General features: G+C 46.5%; 1 protein-coding gene across 1 annotated transcript in view; it reads right to left on the reverse strand.

Annotated features, from left to right (window-relative positions):
- Nucleotides 1-12,548, reverse strand: part of LOC119171401 (unconventional myosin-Ia-like) — a 138,888-nt gene extending 126,340 nt beyond the window's left edge. The window contains exon 1 of the mRNA XM_075892812.1: nt 11,932-12,548. The gene's annotated coding sequence lies outside the window, so the exon portion shown is untranslated. The remainder of the gene's footprint in view (nt 1-11,931) is intronic.
- Nucleotides 12,549-14,344: the final 1,796 nt, after the last annotated feature.

A 14,344-nucleotide genomic window follows, 5' to 3' on the forward strand; every position in this document is an offset into this window, starting at 1 on the left:
TCCACTTGGCCTCATTGCCAAAGCCACAGCCACCTGAATCCGCGATGGTTGTTACCAAGAGGGCCACCAAGTACACAACTGACGCAGCTTAGCCTCCGTTGCCGAAGTCGCAGCGACAAGCGGATTTACAGCACACCTTGGCATAGCCAGAAGAAGACAAACATGACCTAATACTTCTTCAGACATAATTACACACACTTCGAGTGTTCAGGCAGGCTGAAATCACCACACACTGAGGCCGTACAACATGTAATTGCTGTTTTATACGTCTAGTACTAACAAGCTTTCTTCAGCAGGCACCCCGAACCGACACCGCACCTTGTTGATCGCGGGAGCAACTTATCAGCAGCGCACGCGTACTTCGTTGTCAAACTTGCTCTTTAATCTACCTCTTACACCGCTATAACCATGGTCGTCGAATTGCTACCATGTGTAAGTGAACATACGTGGCTGATTCCCTTATATAGGAATAGGTATAACACAAAAGTGAAACGTGTCCGTACAGAGATGTCCGCGTTTTTTTTTTCGTGCATAGCAACAGCAACAATTTGGGAAGTGACGTTAAAAACAGCAAGCAGCTCGAAACGTGCAGCGTTCAAGCACGAAGCACGCACGAAATCAGCACACACAGGACGAGCGCGGACTAACAACTGTCACAGTCCGACACTTAAAGCGCATTGCTCGAACAGATAGAAAGACGCAAGATACAAGCGCACAAGCATACACAGGACAAGCTCGAACAAGTGTCACAATTCTTCCTGCGTCATGTGTCAGCAGCGCTCCTTCCGTAAACGCGGCCGTGGCAGCGAGCGAAGTGACCTTCGTCCTGTCCAGAGAATCACGAGTCTGATAAGCGCGCACGCAGGACAGACCGCGCTCCGTGGAGGTGGCGCTTCGTGGAGGCGACGACATTCAGAGCGCACCCTACGCGAACCTGCCACCCCGTATCGACATTGATAATTGTATAATATTGAGGACTAATTACGGCGCGCATAACAGCATCAGACTAGAGGTGACTACGTAGAGCAAAGTGATCGACTCCATAATCCAGCTTCAAGGCTCTTCCCCGTGGTCGCGTGACAAACCGGTTTATGCTGCTTTAAACACGGTTTAAAAACCTAAATTCTACTCGTAAGTCTGAAAAAATGCTGAAACCTGTCACTCTATTTCAATTCTATTTCACGGCCTCAACTTTTTTATCATGCAGGATCTAATCACACTTTCTGGTAAGTTGTCGACCCCTTTAAGGAACGTTAGGCAGCAATTTTCGTGTGTCAAAAGCCGTCGGTGAAGAGCGCCTGTGAAGGCCTTCATGCAAGAACAAGACCTATATCAAGTTTCAACCATAGCATGGCCACCATTTACAACTTACGCTGAAGTTTCCAATCTTCCCTTTGAAACGCATTTATCGGTTGTAATGAAACTAACGTGACTATGAGTGCAACCATATTTAAACTGCCAAAATACAGACTGTGGTCGGAAGTTTCTATTTTCCACGTACTATTATGCTAACTCAAATGGCATGACGAATTTTCCTCGTAGGAGATATGACTAACGCTTGTACGCTTTGACTGTAACCGTTGACAGTAAAAAACTCTTTTGTGGTGCCCTAGTTGTCAAGAGCCAATAATAATTTCTGGAGTTTCACGTGCCAAAACTATGGTATAAGAAACGGCTTAGTGGAATGCTTCGCAAGTTTCAACTCAATGGGTATTTTTAAAGCGCGCCTATATCTAAACACACCGGCCCCCCTATTCACCTTCATCGAAAAGGCAACCGCCGCAGCCAGAATTGAGCCAACAACCATTTGTTTCGCATCTGGGCACCGTATACTACTGGATCACCACGAATACTACATCGGTGAAGAATCACCAAACACTACTGCCGAGACATTTGTGACCTAAATTTCACAGATTGGTACACGAGTGACCATTTGAGGTTTTCTTACCTGCATGCACCAAACGCCTGGTGACATTCCCAAGTGTTACTGAATCCCGTCCTCATCGCAATGTAGCCACCGCGAGCGGTAATCGAACCCTGGACCTAGCGCTTATACAATTTAACGCCGTAACCCATTTGACATCATTATGGGCTCCTCTTCAAGACGATGACTTGGAGTTATGTGACCTAGGAGCTTATTCTTGAAGTAGGCTGTAGATTGCGAACGTCAAGCTTACGGGAACTGAGAGCAAAAGCTGCTCCATAACTTTTTATTTTCATGCGCACAGGAAACGTTTCGAGCACTATGGTTTTGGTGAATAGACAGAATGCTTCTTTTAAGAAGTGTAGTGCATCTTTGCAATATAGGACAAACATTGTCGCCGGGCACACAGTCGCATATATATTCATGATGTGAGATATCTGGAATGTACCACTGGATGAATCGTGAAGAATGCGTGAATGGTGTATTTGTGACGGCACGGGCATTGCTGTTTAAAAACACTTTTGTTTTGACCTATAACAGGTTCCATAACTATACACAACACAAGCAATGCATGAATTCTTGCTCATAATTGTCGCTTACGCTCTGCATCGCAGAACGTAGAATACGCAAGGTAATGCTTTGTATTGATGTCAAGTAAGCAGAAACGTGCTATAAATATACGACATTGGTTTTTGCGCAGTAAATTTCAGTTTCCATGTCTCGGCCACCGTTGTCTCGGCCTGGAAAGCAGACAAGAAACCCGCTTTCCAGGCCGACCTCTCCTCCTTCTTGTTATTAAACATCTTCTTCTCCCGTTAAATATCGCGTTAAACGTGTTATTGCTTCAACTGACCACCTTCGCTGCAGCTGGAGCACGTCGGTGCAGAAATTGTCCACAGCTCGCGGACGAAGCCCTTTACCAGGCCTTCTCCGTACTTCAATTGCGGCCAGGATGGCCGCCTTCATGGTAGGAAAAAAAGATGGAAGAGGCCCTTAAGTCTTTTTCGCATATATATGATCATCATCACATGGAGTTTTTTTCATCCTCATTGTGGGATCTTGAGATCATCTTGAGATTGTTTCTGTGCCTTGAATGAGAACGGTTCGCCACGTTTTCTGGCCATATGAAAGGCACGTCAACTGCTACTTCACAATATTAAGAAGGGAGCCTCACTGTACAAAGATTATTTCGTCGAAACAAAGCCCAAAACCGTAGGAGGCAGTAGTAAACTCTTGCGGAAGAAGTTACAGTAACAAGTACAAGTAAGAACGAATTAACGCTGCTCGGCGAAGACCCGTATAACGCGTTGGATTTCGACAAGGGCGGGAAGAAACACAAACGCGCACGCAGTGGAGGGCAGCCATCGGATGACTGTGACGTGGCCCGCAGCCGTGGCCCGAAAGCCCGTGTCGATACACCACTGGCACCTCATTCCCCCTAGCGATTGGGGGGGGGGGGGAGGTGAGCAGGCAGGCAGCCAGGCTAGCAAGCTGGCAGAGTGGCAGCTTCCAAGCCATACCGCAAGACAAAATGTTCTTTCGCGGTTCGCTGGCCCCGCCAAAACTGAGCTGCCGTGCACTGGCTTGGCGTCACGAATCCTCCTGATCCATGACACGGCCCGAAAGCTATCTCTTTTCTCCCACGTTTCCTCTCTTCCCGCACCGGCGTAGACAGCGCGCTGACGGTAATAATAAGGAAGTGCCGAGGAGCGTTCGCAACACAGACAGAAAAAAGGGGAAACGCACCGTCACGCCAGGAAGAAAATGCCGTTAAGGAAGTGCCGGGGGTACATTGCGATTCTCCAGAAGTGTTCGACAGAGGAGAAATACCCATTTCTATCAAGAAAATAACTCCGCAATGGGGTTGTGGGGCTGCCATCCGAAGCAGGTGAGATAACACTTTGAAACAAAAGTGGGGAATCCTTGCGCCTCGCATGAAAAAGTTTAATGTGATGGCTACACACACACACACACACACACACACACGCACACACACACACACACACACACACACACACACACACATACATACATACATACATACATACATACATACATACATACATGCATACATACATACATACATACATACATACATACATACATACATACATACATACATACATACATACATACATACATACATACATACATACATACATACATACATACATACATACATACATACACACACACACACAGCCTATCGATGTAAACCTAAACTGTGCTGCAAGTAAAGCTAAAGTGGTAACGCCTTCCAACTTGTATGTTTATTTACATCCACCTCGAATTTTCACTGACGGCTAACACTGCTTTTTCGCTCACAGTCAAAGGTGCCACCGCCGACACAATTACCAGAGGTTCCGCTAAATAACCTCTGTAACGTTATCGCGTTAAAAAACGACATCCGTTGTACGCTCCTCGTGCATGTTACGCGCCGTTTCCTCGGCACGAATGTAACGTCCGGTGTCTGCGACCCGAACTTGGGCGCTGGTGGTGCGTGTCAGTTTCTTGTAACTGTGGATGAACGACTCGTTTCGCTCACGAAAACCAGTAACGCATTCCTCTATAAGATTGGTATGTGGGGTCTATCGTCCCAAAACCACCATATGATTATGAGAGACGCCGAAGTGGAAGGCTCCGGAAATTTCGACCACCCGGGGCTCTTTAACGTGCACCCAAATCTGAGCACACGGGCCGACAGCAATTTCGCCTCCATCGAAAATGCAGCCGACGAAGCCGATATTCGATCCCACGACCTGCGGGTCAGTTCCTCCACAGGATTGATCAAATTAAGACAATTAAATGATCGACCACCGTGAGTTGACCACGAAAGAATGATCTACAGAGCAAACGAACAAATACGTCATTCATAAGTAAAAAACAAAAAACGACAGACTATATTTTACGGTTTATATTGCCGGATATTATCCTTAATTCTAAAAGGCTCTGGGTAAAATTTTGGACACCTTGATTCTCTAGCGTACAACGAAGTTTCACTGATTTCCCGAATAGAAACGACGACATGAACGTGGTGCCTCCTAGAGGACCTTTCTTTTTCATCAAAAAAGGTCTTTATTTGTCTTGCTAAAACAAATATAACCTGACTAAATGTATGACGTCACGTGGTTGCCCGTCAATTTAAGTTGAACCTTCAGTTTACAAAGAGGGTTCAACCTACGTTGAGGACGCCGCATCGGACAGTAGAAAGGAATATTATAGGCGTAAGTCGTAAAGGGCAAGAAGAGAGCAGAGTATGTCAGGAAACATATAAGTGTTAAATACATCTTCGTCAAAAAATTTAAAAAAAGAAGGAATGCGCATGGGCCGAGCACGTAGGTAAGATGGTCATTAAAAAGAACAGACTGGATTCCAAGTGAAAGTAAATGCGCGTGGGAGAAGGTTGGGCGGGCCAACGAGATTACAAACTTCTGCGGCCAGCACATTAACGGGTCTATCGTTGGAGTATGAAAGAGGCCTTGGCCCTGCAGTGGGCGCAGTCAGGCTGATGATGATGACTTTCTTTTCAGCAAACTAAAACTGAGTAGGTCTGTTGCTTTTTGCCTGTGTGTTTTATATCAGCACAACTGAGCAAGCCGCTTGACGAGAAAACGAGGGGGAGGGGCAGAAGAATCAAAAACGATTTCGAATCCCCGATACAAATTCAAACCAAGACAAACGCGCGCTCATATGCAGCAAACGGTAAATGTAATAATAAAGTCTTAAAGGCTGCCCTCCGTTCCGACCATCAAATTCCTGCAGCTGACGCGGTGCTTTCGGAAACACGCCGTAAGCGAATCAAACTGCTTTGCCCTCGCATCGACGGACCGCAGGGCCGTTTCACCCGGCAGCTGTCAGCTGCGCCGGGCCCAGCCCGCCGTGCGGTCGTACAAATAACGTACGCGATTATTTTGAAGACATTGGAAACTGAGTCTCACTTCGCATGACTAAGTCGTGCCGTAACAGGGCGCAACTAAGCTACTCGTTGTGTAGGTTGGTAAACTTTTGACGCGCAGGGGCCTGTGTTTTATGGCTGTCAGCGGCATTCACCTTCCGCAGTTGTCGCCGTGGCCTGTCGGTGGTTATTATGAATATACAAAGAGAGTAAGGGGCACAGAAACAGTCATATTACTGTAACAAGCATGGTAAAGAGAAAAGCAGATGCAAAAAAACAAAAAAGAAAGGAAGGGTATTGTAATTTATTAAATATTACTAAGGCGCGTGCCGTGTAGATACAGAGATGCACAGACTGAGCACCGGCTCCTTTGTCACTTAACCGTTATATTTTTGTATGTAGGTCTATGGGTTATTCAAGCCATCAAAAAAACGAAACTACTTCATTTTTTAACTTTCACATTTCGACTGCTCTATCCTTTTTGTTTGTATAAACTATAGTTAGTTGTATTTTTGTCCTTTATTTGCCACTTTCTTCTTGAATTACAATACTACTACTACTACTGCTACAACTATTATTATTATTATTATTATTATTATTATTATTATTATTATTATTATTATTATTATTATTATTATTATTATTATATGGCTTTACGTCTTATAAACGTCATACGATTATCAGGTACGCCGTAGTAGAAGGCTTCCAAAATTTTCACCACCTAGTGTTCTTTAATGAACAGTCAAATCGAACAGTACGTGAGCTTCTAGCATTTCGCCTCGATCGAAATACGACCGCCACGACCGGCATCGAACCCGGGACCTTCCGGTGAGCGGACGAGCACCGTAACTATACTGCTCCATCGCGGCGGACTCCTCTACTTCCAAGCGAAAAAATGACTGGTGCTGCACATCACACAGGTTCGCATATTCTCCTAACCGCTGTTGTAGCCATAACCGCTGACAGTGTTTACGACATTGCGCAAGGTATACAACTCGATCTACAACAATAAGAAGCCACCTGTCATCTGTCTTACATTTCCCGCGACTTCTACAGTATCATATGTTCTCTGTTTTTAAGGGCAATATCACCTGCATTCTTCTATTTCTAATCCACACCCCTTGCACCCAGGATTTCTCGCTCCATTGCTGCACGGTTGTTCACTCCTTAGCCTTTTTTTTCTAACAGTGAAGCTTTTTAGCAAATGCTTCTTGTGAGTCGATTAAAAAAACTATCATCATCACGAACGGTTATGTTCCACAAAAATTTGCTATATCCAACTACTCGTCACTGGGCCAATAAAAATCAAGAAATGGATGCGAAGCGACAGCGGCGAGCCGAAAATTCCTAGTTCGCCCAACGAGAAAATACTACGAAACGGTAAAAGCGACGGCGGCTGCGTGAACACGCCAAAGGGACGGAATGCGTACGCCATCGACGACTTTCCCGTATACGTCTATGGGAGGTGTGAACGCGTTATTTCAAAGCGAGTTTCTGTCTTTAAATAACCCTATCGTGCCTGAAACTCTCTGCGGCTCAACTCAAACCTCTCCGCGCTGAGAATCGACCTAGCACCGCGTAGTTAAATCCTATAGCAACAACCCAGGAGCGACACAGAACCTGCATCAGCTAGCTAAGGTCCACCTTGGCTGTTTCAAGCCTTTTGCGGCTTAGTGTATTTTCAGCCAATTTTTTCATGTTATTGACTCCCATCTTTCGCACTCGCAAAGGCGCTGATTGCGTGCCTATCAAAATCCCGTCACCATGGCTTTCAAACAGCCAGAATATGCGATGAGAAGTTTGACTTGACCGCATGCTTACGCCTAGTTCCCGTTCGCCAAATAAATGCGCAGCTTTTAGAAAGAGAAGCTGCTCTTGGTCGCGCCTTTCGTGTCCGGAATCTGTGGTAACGCTTGTGGGCGTCATGAGGGGGTGTGCGCCGCAGACGTTAGTTAAATGCGTCTACTCGCCCTCTGTACATTAAAAACGAAGGCATGCCCAACAAGCGAATATGTCCCGCAGAAACTGGGTAAATACCATTGCGCACAACTACCACTAAATAGGGAAGGGGGCAACAGTTAGGCCAACGAATGGCATGCGGCTTAGTCAAACCACTGTCACGTGATACTTTGTGGTTTGAGCCCTCGACAATACGGCGTCTCTCACAATCACTTTTTGGTTTTGGCACGCAAAGCCACAATTTTCATTATTATTGTATTGTTTTATTTTTGCGAACGCCTGCATTAATAGGACTGTCTACCGTCCTTCATTGCTCTCCTGTTTTGTGACACAATAGAAAGCGTGTCATGTCAGGTGTATAACCTTGCAGAGGTTTATTTATAAAGCGCGTAGAAATTTTTAGAACAGAATTTTTCTGTCCGCGTTGTGTCTCCTTCCATCGGTGGGATGAATGCCCACAACACTCATCGGTGCCGGTGAAAGTCGTAAACTGAAACCGCGTCCGGTTTTTGCAGGCTTCATCAAGTTTGGTTGTTAATAAAACAAATGCCTTAGTTGTCGTTTTAGGCATGCACACACTTTTTTGTTCTTCTCATGAGCAACGGTGGACGCCGTGGACGCGTTTTTCCACCGTTTGCAGGTAGTCATGCAGGCAAGCGAACACGCTACCAGCAGTGCCACCGGGCGCCTATTTGAATGCGTGAAAAAAAAAGCAGAAAAATGGTCTCTGGCGCAACTTAAAGCTGCCTCCAGTGCATAAAATACAACTTCAAATTAAACGTGCTTATTTTTAAGCAAAATAAGTCTACCTGCGAGAATTTCTCGTCCTACCAATAAATTGTCAAGATTGACCACGTTCACTGTTGGGTGACTCTAGTGGTCATTTTTACCTACCTTCAACATCAAGTTGATGATGAATAAACTTTATTTTCGTATCCGGCATGTTTGTGGTCCGGGGTAGACCGCACAAGGAGGTACCGGGAGACCTTGTATCTGTACAGCCTCCCTGGCCTGCTGGATAGCCCGTTTTCGGTCTTGAACCTCCGAGCTGAGCAGCACAAGCCGCTACTGCTCTCGGAGGACCTCGGGAGAACTTGTTGATAAGCTGGGGCATTCTCATATGTTTGTAAGACGCCTTTTCTGTTACGCATAGCTTACATTTATTGACCGGGTATAAGTGTGGGTAGCTCCTGTGGAGGTGCACAGGGTTCGGGTAGCAGTTCGTCTATAGCTGTCGGTATTCCGATGCTTCTTGCCTGTTTAGACTCGGGTGAGGTGCGAGAAAGACGCGCCTTATTTTTCTCTAGTGTTTCACGTATTCTACGTAGCTTGTAAATCGGTCTTTGTGTGATACGTCGGCGGCGCCAGGGATGATCATCGAGCGATGTGGTCAGGTTGCGCGGCGGGTTAATTCTCGCGACAACTCATGATCCAGCTCGTTCGGATTGGATGTATCAGTCTCTGTGTGCGCCGGGAACCATAGGAGATATTTGGGTTCATCTACTTTGTGTAGTTCTTGGTTATAACCGAGGATTCTAAAGGCTTGCTGTGAAATCAGTCCTTGCGTGAAATTTCCGATTGCTACTTCCGAATCGCTCAGCGTGAATGAGTGTTTGTTGGAAGTGATAGCCATGGCTACCTCCTCAGCCTCCTCTACATTTTTTGTTATGACAGAGCACGCATTAATACAAATGCCGGACGAGTCAATCACGACAGCAGTGTGAGCTTTTTGTTCAGGGTATGGGCTAGCATTCATAAAAAGAGATTTGAACCGCAAGTTAAAATTATAATTTATATTTTTTTGGCACGAAAGTATGCTTGTTGCCACCGATGTGATGAACGTTCTTTTCATTTGCGCCACAATCATAAAAAATTTTCCGAGCGGTAGACAGTCCCTTTGAGACCTCATGGTTGTTGAAGGGCACATTAAATAAATGATTGACTGATTATTATTATTGGTTGATTGATATGTGGTCTTTAACGTGCCGAAACCACCATATGATTATGAGAGACGCCATAGTGGAGGGCTTCGCAAAATTCGAACACCTGGGGTTCTTTAACGTGCATCTAAATCTGAACAGACAGGCCTACAGCATTTTCGCCTCCATTGAAAATGCAGCCGCCGCTACTGGTATTCGATCCCACGACCTGCGGGTCAGCAGCCGAGTACCTTAGCCACTAGATCACCGCGGCGGGGCGATATATAGAGTGTACGCTTCCGTTCAACAAGGTCTCGTGTTAGCAGTGTGTTGGGCCGATACTAAACCTCTGTACTGTTTTATTAATATACTTCAGCATATGTTAAATTCCGTCGTCGGTTGCTTGCAATTGTTTAATATTCACATGTACTGAACCATTGTGACTGTACTTCGTACTCATGGTCATAAATGAGTTTTCGTGGAGCAAGGGCTACGGGTGGCCAAAGGGCGCCATATGTTTTAATGTGGAGTTAGCTATGACCGATATTTACGATGACAAGATAAATCATTGTTATAGAGAGGACTGAAATGACGTGCTATTTGGAAGCGTATAAGATCCATATAGAGTATAAAATTATGGCAGTGTTATCTACCTCGTGCTACCTGCCCATGTAACTTTTATTCCAAACGCTTAGCACTTCGACTAAGATAGAATTATCAGCGTAAACGCAGTCTTTCTCACTTTTTAATGGGCTCATTCATAAACGTCATGAAAGCTCCTAGAACACAGGCGACTTAGTTCACCAACGTTATTACTTCAATTATAACCTGATCCTATTACTGGCCGAACCCTGAAACTATATTTAGTACAGACACAAAGAATGACAAAACAACGTCGAGACAGCACTACATTTTTTCTACAGACACAGTGAAAACTTTATGGACCACGACACAAGAGGAAAAGCTGAGCACGCTCACTGGTTCGGTAAAAAAAAACTTGAATTCATATTTCCGGCATGTTCTAAAACGCGCTCACAACACAAGCTGTGCAGTTCGAGCGAGAATGTCCCCAAGAGCCGGAAAACTCAGATTTTTCGCACATCTCGTAGTCTCTAAACTTTTGACATCGACTGTACTTCCTTAATGTCTAGTGAAATTTCAAGGATGAGATACAAGTTTCACGCTCCCAAGTCACGAAACCACGATTCCGCTGCCAAGAAGCTTACAAAACAGAAGCAAGTTTCTCGTTGTCTTACATCATCGCGGGAAACAAGCGCCGTAGCTGTGATGCGACGGTAGCCGGTTGCCTTGACCCCATTCCTTTGTAGCCTACCAGCGTGCCGCAGCTCCGGCAACAGCGCTACGTTTCGTGCTACATTTTTTTTCTTGTTCATTTGTCTTAAGATAAGTTCAATATCGCAGACCAACACAAATGTAGACGGCACAGAATGAAGGAAAGCATGACATACTCTGTCGACTGAACACTTGCGATAGCATTATCTACCAGAAAAGGAAAAACAATTTCTAAAAAAAAAGAGGTGGGTAGGACGACCTGAGGCAAGCTTTTCTATTTGGTGATGAAGCTACGACATCGCAACCTCAATATTTAGGCGGGAAAAAAGTCGCAGATTCACGGCCAGAATTGTGACGCTGAGACTGCGCTGGAATGCCGCAGGCATTCGGTCAGTAGACAAATCGGCTAAAAGTGTTTAAAATTTTAGAAAATTGTGTGGTCCTCAAGCCTCGCAAGAGCCAGGCGCCGTATCTGAGAGACTATCACAACGCTCTCCTTGATTACGTTTTGAAGCTTTTCCGCACATCACTAAAGCGTAACAGTGTAGACCAGTGTTTGTACCAGCCGATCACCACAAGTGGGGGAAAAAATCTGCTTTTTATTAAGTGAACGAGATGTGCCTACAAATGATAAACGTGTTAATGTGTACCTTTCTTTGGAATTCAGTGATACCATTTGATCACAGCGTGACTAATAATTGAGCTGTGTGATATAAGCGCTGGCTGCAAGACAATGTCGAACACTTCGGTTCAGGTAAAATCAGTCGACTGATATAACTGATTCGACACCTTCACCGTGTAATATTAACGGTTGTCGTTTTACAGTTTGCGTAGGTTTGGTACGCCTTTTGGACACAAGGTCACGTCAGTTTTATCTCCTGTGCTCACTGCATCGTCTTGATAGTGAAGCAGAATATGGAAGAGAAAACGCCTTTACGTACCCGATACTTCACACTGTGGAGGCATGGGAGAGCGCCGTCAGGCCCGCATAATCCAGCCTCGAGGGAGCACACAGTAGTGACCGTGGTGGTGTCGTGGTCGTCGCCGATGGCCCACGCAGTGCGGCGGACACAGCGACGGTTCGTCGCCTGCTTCGCACACGCGCCTTTGGCCGAACGCCGTCGTAGTCGCTAGGCGCCGCCGATCTCACGCCGACCAGCAACGGCAACGACCGGCCGCGGCGCCCCTTCAATGCACGACGCGGCCACCAACATACACGACGACGACGATACTCCCGAGAAAAAGAAGGATTCACGACGTCGAGGGCGAAAAGCCGAACGGTCGTTGCAGCCGCCGCCGCGATCTCCAACGCCGCCCCCCTCCGCCGCTATATCCCAGGGGCGCTCACTGCTTGGCACTTGCGCCGAGCGCCCTGTGAGTGAGTATGCTGCGGCACGGGTTCGCCTTTGCTCCTGCGCCTCCGTCGGAGGGCTGCACTGCACCTAACGCTCTCCTCAGCAGCTGCGGCAACGACCGGGTTTCCTCGGAACGATACGGTGGGAGTAAGCCACGACGACGCTCAACGCGCACCCGGCGGCAGCTCGCCTCGCTGCTGCGACGGCGCCTGCTGCCGTCGCCATTTTGGCCAGACTCCAAAAAATTTGAGGCAAACCAACGAATGGAGTGAAGCGCGAGCGAGGGGACGCTGCAGTGCCGTCCGTGACGTGGCCCGGTCACGTGGGAACCCGGCGCAACCAAGCCCAGGGCGCGTGCGCGAAAGCCGCGGAGGAGGTTCGAGCCCCTGGCACGGAGAGGCTGGCCCCGGCTCGAGCTGCGAAGCTAGGCCACTAGGTCAGACGCCCGATGCGCATGGAAAACCCAGAGGGCATCGACAAGATTTCCGTCGGCACGCGTGCCTCGACTATGCTCGAAAGGAATGTCACCGGAAGTGAAGTCTCCGCCAGTCGAGCCCCGAAAGTAGTGCGGATGCTGTACGCTTTTTCGCGAGAAATGCCAGGACGTGAACGTTCAAAGCTTCCGGTTTAAGAATTATGGGGATTGCGTGATTGCGACTTTTCGCTGGCCTTCTCTTCTCTCAAGGATGTTCAGGCGCAAGAACACGTTCTTCATAAGATGCCATTCGGTTGCTTAATGATGCATGCTGGTTAAACAAGTTCTGTTGTTCACACAAGACACACGCACTTCAAGATATTGTACACCTCTCACTTGCTACACAGTCCTCCACCGACATCGCATCGTCAAACCACTATTTGACAGTAAGCTATGTAGCACGTACCAACCGCTTTGCCTTGTGTTCTTGGGTGCGCGTAACGAACCGAAAAAGTCAGGCTAACATCAAAAGCGTCCAATGTATGCGGATAGTGACAGACTCTACTTTTACAGTTCCCATCTTTTACCGTTTAAACGTTCAAATTTCGCCTGTAGCATTGGCTTTCCAGCCATTCACAATTGCGCAAAGCGTTTTAAGTGCGCGGACAGCTGAAACTTTTTTTTTTACTTTGAACGATAGTGGCTTCCATGTGACCAGGGTAGAGCGCGCCTTTTTTCGGGTGTTTCGCTTTTATGTTCTTATCATTTTTGCGTATACCGTCGCTTATAGAAAGCCGATGCTGCAGGTCAGCTGTAACGAAGGACCACAATAGCGCAAGCTTTGGGTGACCTTGGGTTCTTCGAGTCCCATCCTGAAAGTCGTGGTTTCGGTAAAAGAGAAATGACAGAGGCATGAGTATTTAGATCTAGGCACACATTGAAGAACCCCGGGTGGCCGAAATTTACAAAGCCGTTCCCTATACGGTGTCCCTCATAATCCCAACGTGAGTTTTGACGCGTAAAATCACCGAAAATATTGTCTCAACTAACAGGCAGTAAATGTCAATCACCTCTTCTCATCTAAAAGCCCTGTGTCCTCCAGAATTACCCCCAGGCTTCGAATAAATTTTGTCTGCCTTGTATATATTGATGACTTACCCTCTGAACTTAGTACCAGCTTTCGTCCTTTCGCGGATGATTACGTAATATATCATCCTATTCTTACCAGTTCTGTTGACCCCACGTTACAAGATAATCTCGAAAGCAGAACGACATATCCGACATTAGCCTCTCCGAGCAACAAGTAGCTAATGTCACTAAACACTGTAGGTACTCCCGTAGCACATTTTCACCGGCAGAAGCGTCCTCATACTCCTAACTACGCTCTCCGCAACTCAGAAATATCGCACAAGAAATAGTGCAACTCACTGATTGGTTCGAACTTCATTGTACTCTAAGAGATCGAAACCAATCAGGAGCTCGATCACGCAACTTAGACGAGGCAAGTACTTCGGCTTAAAATTTTTGTATAATCTTTATTGGTGGTCTCATATTAGGAGCATTACTGAAAAAGCCAATCACGAG

Source organism: Rhipicephalus microplus, chromosome 4 (assembly GCF_043290135.1).
Source record: "Rhipicephalus microplus isolate Deutch F79 chromosome 4, USDA_Rmic, whole genome shotgun sequence".
Classification (NCBI taxonomy): domain Eukaryota; kingdom Metazoa; phylum Arthropoda; class Arachnida; order Ixodida; family Ixodidae; genus Rhipicephalus; species Rhipicephalus microplus.